This window comes from Phocoena sinus, chromosome 12 (assembly GCF_008692025.1).
Source record: "Phocoena sinus isolate mPhoSin1 chromosome 12, mPhoSin1.pri, whole genome shotgun sequence".
NCBI lineage: Eukaryota > Metazoa > Chordata > Mammalia > Artiodactyla > Phocoenidae > Phocoena > Phocoena sinus.
Genome location: NC_045774.1, coordinates 32,466,921 through 32,475,732, shown reverse-complemented (window position 1 = coordinate 32,475,732; position 8,812 = coordinate 32,466,921). Strand labels below are relative to the sequence as shown.

Here is an 8,812-nt window from a genome sequence, read left to right as displayed (position 1 = left end):
CCAGTGGAGAAGAGCAAACTGTAAATATCGGGAGAATAATGAAAGTTTATGGAGAAATAGAGAGAGGGTGTGATCATGATCAAGAGCACATTTAGAGAGACAGCCTGGGGAAGAAGTAGGGATATTTTTCCTTGGAGATGGGAGAGGAAAAGAGAGAGATTTAGAAGTTGAAGGGAAGAGTTGAAGGAGCTTCCATTGGGATAGAAGAAACCTGGAATGGAGTCTGGCCTTGAGATTTGTACACAGCTGGTTGGGCTGTAGAAGAGGAAGTCAACTAGAGTCAAAGAAATAGATCATCCAGCTTTATTGAGGGCTCCTCTGAGTTAGGATTATTTTAATCTGTAGTGAAGCCAATCAGAATAGTGACCAAAACTCAGTATCTCTTTTCAGTCCAATACATTTTCAGACTTTTCCTGCAACTCCACAGAGACACCTGATTGGATTTGGGCATTTCCCAAATCTCCTTAAACTAGATTACTCTTGACTGAGCTCATCAATGGTATACTGATTTTTACCCTTTCATTCTTCACTGTCTACAAATTCCAAGGGCATGCATACAGAAACCCCCAACACACTGACAGGAGGAAAGAACTACTTTCTTGGAGAGGTTTTCATAGAAAAAGATTGGGAAATTACTGAGATGTGGTGAAATGTTTCGATACTGAATTTCAAAATTTTATTCCTTACAGTCTTCAAACCCATTGAGAAACCCCAGTTTAAAAACCTTTCTATTGATTCTAGTTCCTGAAATAGAACCAAGTGAAAAGCAGAGCTAGTATAATTTAAAGTAACAGATTGTCTTCTTCTCGAACGCTGACATTCCATTCGGCATTCTACATGAACAAAGTAATGTTCCAGATTTTTTTTTTATTGTACAGTTACACTTAACTGTATTTATGTGATGAATCTCATTCTAGATATAGGTATTAACGATTGGAACCATGCCTCAGTTACCTCCCTTATGAAAGATAACGTAGGAATGTTATAACAAATATTTAGTTAAAAAACTGAAAAGGGCTTTGAAAATATAAAAGTGTAATATAAATGCTAAATAAAGATAATATATTCTGAACAGCAGGCTCCTTTGAAATAGGGCCTATGAATTCCATTAGCACTCTCTGTTTACATGCTTTCAGGAACTTTTAGGAGGATGTTGTCCATGGGCACGCCTGTGACATGACACCTCTGGCCTAGTAACCAGCTGGGAAAGGGGCAAGTAAAAGAGTGGACCTAATAATTCACATAATAGTATTTCCTTAAGTCACTGAATAAATATTTATTGCATACTTAACTGTGTGTAGGTACAAGTCTGGGTGTTAGGAATATTGCAGGGAACAACTCAGGCAAAAACCCCCAACTCACAAGCTAACATTTATTGATTACTAACCACATGTCCAGGTTTAGTCTTATATTACTCCATTAAATCCTAACAACCTCATGAGCTAGGTACTGTAAATATTCCCATTTTACAGACGTGGAATCTGAGGTAAGAGAGGTTCAGCAACTTGCCCAAGATCACACATCAGCAGCAAGTGATGGTGTTGGGATCTGATCCTTACCATCTGGCCTGCATGTTCCACTGATGGGCACAAGGTGATTGGGTACTGGGCTGACTAAACTGACTTTCTAACATGGTCCCCTTTAAATCTGTAAGATTAAAAAGAAGAAGTCATACGTACTGCTGTTGCTGGGGGGTCTTTTGTTTATCTACTCAATTCAAAAAACGACTCAATTTTTCATAAGGGATGGGGAGCTATCATGGTGATACTAGTGAAGACAGAAATTCTAGCTATGTAGGTGGTTTTCATGATGTCTCAAAGTGGCCAGGCCTTTCCAAGACTAGAATGACATTTGGGGATAGGAGGTCATGTAGAGCCCAGGGCAGCTCTAGCACCTTTATCTTTATCTGGCTGGCTAACTTCTGCTCTGCCCTACCTTATGATTTCTACTTATGCATAGTTTCTAATGCCTAACAGCTAAGGTACCTGCACTCTACCTTTTTCTCTTTGTGAATCATTTAGTTTAGTTTTTGTAATGCCTATCAACTAATTTCATCTTCAATATTTCCGGTTCAAGCGTGAGAATAGGCTGTTCCATTTCATCACGTTTACTCACATGGGGAAGCACTCCCTGCTGACTCATAGGCCACCCCTACTTGATTCAGTCCTTGGATTAAATGCCCACTTCTGGACCAGTCAGCTGTGGCCAGGAGGCCAGGTCAAATGGAAAGAACATTCTAGAACCAGGGTCTAAGTGTATCAGAGGCTACTGTCACAGACATGTTCTGAAGTCTGGCTTGTTCCTCTAATACTGTTTAGTTATAAGGCTTTTAAATTTAGGCTTTAAGTGAGTAAGCGTGTTATGGAAAATTATAAACTCTCTTTCCTTTTAATTTAGAAGTCAGTTTATAGTCCCATATTATTCTGCTCTTTTGAATATGTCTGTCATATTTCTAACTTTACCTTTGCATCTAAACAAAATTATAATAAATATTCACATCTATCCAGAATTAACTTCCTCAAGATGTTGAGGATTTAAGATTTACATTATGATCCTTTCCTTACCTGATGAGTAACAGATCCTTTTTCTTTTACTCTCAGCATTTCAATTACATCTCACTATCACAAGCTCTCTGCTAAGAATGTATACAGATGTGTCACAGTAAAGATTACCAGTATTACATTTCAGTGTTATCTAGAACACTAACAAGAAAATCAAACTCAGCTCTTATAAATAAATATCAATAATAAGAATGGCCAAATCAATGTTAATGTCATTTTTATACTTGGAAAAACATGGAGCATACAATTATATAGGCTAAAAAAATAAATAACGTGACTCACACTTAAAAGTAAGATAATACATTGAAAGAATGATTTCAAGTATTGTTCATTTTAGAAAATTTCTATGGAAAGATTCAATTTTACCTTAAGAATTGTGACCAATAGCACATGTTACAACATGGGAAACTGGGGTTAGGAAAGAAGTTTGTGGCTATGAAACAGATCAAAACTAACTAGCCATTAGGGAATGGAACTCATGACCTTCATCTCATTAGTATCGGGCCTAAACCAACTGAATGAGCTATAAACTGATAACATTCTGATACCTAGCAGATGGATGGATTTTTCACTCCTTACTTAAAATTCTTTCCTTGGTTCCATATTATTTGTACTAAAATGTGGCAATGTTACTGTTATGTGGAAGGATGGAAAGGGACATGGCTTTCAAAGAGATCTCAGAAATCAATTACTACTCTCTTTTCTTTGTGTAACTAGTGAGAGAATTCAAACCCTGAAATATGAGGTGACCTGCCTAATAGTTCCCAGTGGGTGGTGGCAGAACTGGATTACTTGGGGACTTCATTCCTGGTCACTTTCAATTTATGAGGGGCTGGCTGGTGGGGGAGGTCGTCCTTGAATTGTTCCAGGAAGGAGGAGTGTGTCCTGTCAATGCAGAACAAGCTTCGTGTTAGGAAAAGGGAATGTAGGTTTCTAAATTGAATTCACAGAGTAGAGGTTACGGGATGGAGTATAGTGAGAAAGGTTTTGAATGACCTTCATCTGGGAGGTGATGAGAAGCCTCAAAAAGTGAGTACAGTGATTTAAAACATTTTCCATGTAAAATGGCTTAAGCTTCAGAATATTTAGAAATGGAATAGCCTGAAGTCATGGGGTCAGGGCACAAGTTTGGGTATAAATAAATAAATATAAAGAAAAGTAAAGGAGTGGCTAATACTTTAATTTGGGACATCAGGGAAGTTACAGACCTGGTCTGAGGATGGATTAGGTATGTACGTGTGATAGGGTAGAGCAGGGTGGGATGGAAAGTGGGGAGAGTGGTGGGGAGTGATGCGATTAAGGGATTCATCGTGAATTACTAACCAGTGACTGAATGGTGGAAGTGTGAAGGAACAACAAAAAGCTTCTACTAGTATATTACCATTTAGGGAACAGATGGAGAAAGGTTCTGTAAATACTACCAATTTATATAAAGAATAATGCAGTGTTATTTAGATTCTAATATCTTATTCTGCCTCTGTTTCAGATGGTAACACCGATGAATTCTTTGTAGAAAAATCTGGTAGCATTACCCTTACATATGAGTACCTTCAAAATATTTCCGATCCGGAACCACATCTTGGGAAGAATTTAGATTAAATCTTTGAGATTTTACTGATGATCTCTGGGGGAGAAAGACACATATTGTAGAGAGCCTCAACTAGACCTTATTTTTGTTAGTGAATCTCGACATGTGCATAGGTCTCAGGCAAGCCTTGCTCTCCAAACCCTTGGACCTTTACTCAGTCTTCCTCTGATTGGATCATCTTCCCAGAGAAAAAAGTAGAACCACATACCCTGGACACTTGTCCTTCACAAATCAGGTTAGTGACCACCTTCTCTGGAAAGCCTTTCCTATTGCCATAGGTGCTCCTCAGTTATAATTGTTCTGTATACCCCTAGTACAACATCTTCCATGCTGTACAGCAATGCCCAGTGCACTAGACTGTCCCCTTTGCCAGACTGAATTCCTTGTTGCCTAGTTTTGATCATCTGTTTATCCCCAACACCTTGTAGCATGATTAGCACAAGGTAGGCCTTTAATATAAGTTTATGGACTGTGGAAATCTCTGAAAATATATGTGAAGTAGAAACATCATCCAGAAATTATCTAGAGAGAACAAATCTAAAATGGATTTTTAGAAAGAGGAATCTAAAATTAATTTTAGTTTCTTTTGGGGTAAGGTCTTAGTTTTGCACATAGCCCCTGGCTTTGCTTCCTTTCTCCTCCTGTAGTCTCTCTCCCTTTGGCCATTTCACTGCTTATTCAAGGGCTAGGGAGAAAAGGAGAGAAGCTGAAATTCAGATCAGTTAATTAGGCTGTTTGGGAGCAACTCAGAAAAAGGTTGGATGTGGTGGGTGAAATCAATGATATTATCTATAGTTCCCACTAACCCAGCCTTCCCCACTTCACATCCCTAAACCAATTGTTTCCCAAAATATGAAGCATATTTTATGAACTCATTTCAGCTTCACAGAGTTTGTTCCTTTGTTTTGAGTACATGTCAAGCCATATATCCTGGGTTTTGGTTTGGAGAATTTGGTCACTATACCAACAGAAGACATTGTCGGGTAGTCTGCTTCTCTAGGGTAATTTCATGGTCCTAAGGAAAGAATTTAACAGTTTATTTTCTGAAACTGGTTCAAGGAACATTCTTTAAGTGAAAAAATTCAATCAAGAATATTATTACTTACATTTTGGAGAAGGATTTTTAATACAGAATTTCCATCTGTGATATATTTAAATTCTAGGCCTCAGGCAGCAATTGTGGAAAAGGGCCTCCTTTACCCTTTATTAGATGCAAACTAAATAGTCCATTCTGAGATGGGGGCATTACTTTATCTCCCTACCCCAGCAAAATGTAAGACCTGCTTCCACCACTCCTGAAGTGCTACTTTTTTTCTCGCGAAGCAAGCTCCGTTATTGACATAGAGGTGTTTATCACAATTTCAATTTCTTTAATTATTTTCTAAGTACTTGTATCTAGCAGAAAAGGAGAATGGTGAGCGGCCCAAAAGGAGGCCTGTAGTCAATAAGTGGAAAGCCGTCAATACCGAAATACAATACCCTCGCTTGATCTAGTTTTGATGCCTTAGCAAAGACAGGTTTTGCTATTTAGGATCGCTCAGCACTCTTGACTGAATACATTCAGAGGGTCGTCCTCGACCTGCTTATTGCCAGAGGACAGAGGACTTGTACACTGATTTCTAAGTTGACATACGTGTCCCAACATATTTCACAACAGAGGCCTAACACGTTTAAGCTGTCAATAAAGACCAGCACTTAAGAAACGCAAAGCACGTGCACACCTCACATGCACCCTTTATAATGTATTCTTCCAGTCCTAAAAGCGGGGGAGGTTCTAGGGCGTAAAAACTTCAAACTTTCTTATTTTTCATGACCTGTAGCATGCATTTAGCCTTTGGGTTGTGTTCCTATAAGACTAATCCCACTCTTTAATGGCTGAAAGCATACGTTTAACAGTATATGGTGGATTAGCTGCTCTGAGAAATGCCTTTTTAAAAAAGTAAAGTGAAAAATACACAAAGAAATTTATAACCTTAGCAGTCTTTCATATTTGTTTTGATTGTTCTTGAACCAGCCCTGAGCCGGTGACAAGGGTATTGAAAAGATGCACCTGAAACAGTGTCTGCGGGCTGCTGCATTTGCCAACCCGCTTTAATGCTGCTTTCCAGCGGCGAAGGCGCAGCAGCATTAACAGGGAAGCCAGAGCGAGCTTCCCCGGCAGTGGCGGCGGCGGCGGCGGCGGCGGTGGCGGTGGCGGCGGCGGCGGCACCGGCACCAGCGCAGTTTCCCCTCTCCCCAGCCCTGACTCTACGCGCACATGCGCAGTGCGCCCGCAGCCCTGGACCATTTGTCAGGACTACTCGTGAGACGGAGAAAAAAAAAAGAGAAAATTTGGGGGTAAGAAGCGGTTGATCGGATCTAATCTCTTATTAATCTGAAGATTTGTCCGTGCAAAAGCCATTCATTTATTTTTCTGGGTGAGGATGAAAGTTAAGAGACCTATAGAGAGAAGGAAGCGCACCCTCGTCTTGTGAAACAGATCAGGGGAGGGGAAAGGACAGAAGGGGTTTCTCCCCCACTTCTCTGCGCCTCTGGGAAAGAGAAGAAAACTTAATCCTGGGGAAAAAAGTGGGCAAGTGACTCGGAAACGGCTGGAGGGGGAGTCTCTGGGCATCTCACTCTGAAGTAGTGAGTGCGAGTGTGAAAGAGGAACAAAAGAGAGAGAAAAGAGAAAGGAAAAAATGGGGGGAGGAGAGACTTGTATTTTTTTCTTTGCGCGCACACGGGGAAGGGTGTGGGGGGCCGTGCGGAAAGGAGCCGGGGCGAGGCGGCCGCGTCGGGCTCTCGCCCGCGCGCAGGCGGCCAGATGCGTGTGTGCCCCCTCCCCCGCGCCCCCCGAGCTTGTCACTTTGGTCGCTTTCATGACACCGGGCGCGGGGTGGGGAGCGCGGCGGCGCCGGGCTCCGCCGGGGTGCGTGCCCGAGTGGGCGCCGCGGAGCCGCAGCCCGGGCGGCGAGCGCGGCGGCCGAGGCTGGGGGCGCCGGCGGGGGCGGCCGGGGCCGCGGATCGGTGCGGCGAGAGGCGCGAGCCCCGCGCGCCGCCCCTGCGGCCCCCTCCGCCCGTGTGGCCTTTGTGCCGGGCGCGCACCGGAGAGCGAGCGAGCGAGCGCGAGAAGTACAAGTACGGGAGACCGAGGCAGTGGGAAAAGAGGCCGGGCCACTTTCTACCCGCTCGGGCTGCGGAGAATGGACTGGTTGAATGTGCAGGCGCGTCTCCCCGGCGTGTGCTCTGTGTGTGTGTGTGTGTGTGTGTGTGTGTGTGTGCGCGCGCGGCGGAAAGGCCTCCCCGACTCCCACCGCGCACACGCACACTCACACGCACGCACACACTCACGGACCCGCGGCGGGCTCGGCGGCCGAGAGTTTGCGTTTTCTTCCTCGCCGCCTCCCCCTTCCCGACCGACTGTGTGAGAATTTCATATAGATCAGCTCCAATTTCCGCCATTTTGGGAAAGTTGCACAAAAATAAACCCTCCGGTTTATTTCTGCCCGAGGCAGGAAAGTGCTTCGGGAAGCGAGGCGGCGCGGGCCCGCGGCGGCCGTCCGCGCGGGGGAGGGCGCAGGGCGCGGGCTCGCGGGCCGGGCCGGGAGCCCGCGCCGTCGCTGCATTCGCCCCGCGCCGTGCCGCGCCGGCCCGGGTGCGGGCGCGGGCGTGTGTCTGGAGGCGGCGGCCGCGGCGGCGGTAGCGGCGGGCGGCGGCGGCCGCCGCGCCGGGGAGGCGGGCGGGGGTGGGGGGGTGGAGGCGCGGGGCTGCTTTTCCTGCAACTTGTTTACGCCGTGCTTATACTGGGGAGGCAAAGAGGGGTCCGAGGCGGGGCCGCCGCCCGCCTCGCGCCGCGTGCGTGTGCCGTTCCGGGATAATGGGTTTTGCACACTAGCGTCCTGGGCCCGGCGGGCCGTCCTCGCGCCGCGGCGGCCCGGCGGGGGGAAGTAGAGGCCGGCGGGGGTGGGGATCGGGAAGCGCAGGAGCCGAGGCATCCGCCGCGCGCCCCGCGAGCTGGTGGGGCGGGTGGGGGGGGGGAGGAGCGGGAGGAAAACTTGTGAGCCCTGGCAGCGGGGGAGGGGGGCGCAACTTCTGTGCTGGTGGTAAAACTTTAATTACCTTGAAAGAAAAAGGCCCTCCAGTCTCCCCCACCCTTTCTGGTCAAAGCCCGGCCCAAGCGCGACCGTGAGAGAAAGTTTAAAAGCGGGCACTTTCCTCCCCGCCTTCCCCGCGGAGGGGTGGGGGTATCTGTTTGTCCGTCTGCGCTCGGAGAGAGGTGGGGGTAACGAGCCGCCCTCCGGGGTCGCGAAGATCGTGGCTGTTACCCCACCCTTACACGGGGAGACGAAGGTAAACGTCGCTTCGGTTTCCCTCCTACCTCCCCCCTCCCCGCTTCCTTTTCCTCCCCCTCCCTGCCGATTTTTTGAGGGGACCCAAAAAGCGGAGTCTCTTTCCTTATGCAACTTCCTCGGGCGCTGTGAGCACGGCCCTTCCCCCTCCCTGCATCCCTCGGCCCGCTCCTCTACCACCTCGGGTCTACCGCCAGAAAAATGCGTTAGAGATTCTTCAGAGAGCACCGAAACAAAAATAGATTTTTGATTGTTCTGAGTTTAAGTTGAGGGAAACTGAGATGAGAAATAAGAATGGGGCGGGGGGGGGGAGCGGCTGGAGCGAGTGCGTC

General features: G+C 46.4%; 1 protein-coding gene across 7 annotated transcripts in view; it reads left to right on the top strand.

Annotated features, from left to right (window-relative positions):
• The first annotated feature begins 6,401 nt into the window (after positions 1–6,401).
• The window catches only part of L3MBTL3 (L3MBTL histone methyl-lysine binding protein 3), a 118,620-nt gene continuing 116,209 nt past the window's right edge, over positions 6,402–8,812 (top strand). For 2 of the 7 annotated variants that reach the window (XM_032651702.1, XM_032651696.1), the window contains exon 1: positions 6,403–6,486. The gene's annotated coding sequence lies outside the window, so the exon portion shown is untranslated. Of the gene's footprint in view, positions 6,487–7,487; positions 7,556–8,198; positions 8,482–8,812 lie in introns of those variants that run through there. The other 5 variants (XM_032651701.1, XM_032651697.1, XM_032651700.1 and 2 more) reach the window with 4 other exon arrangements.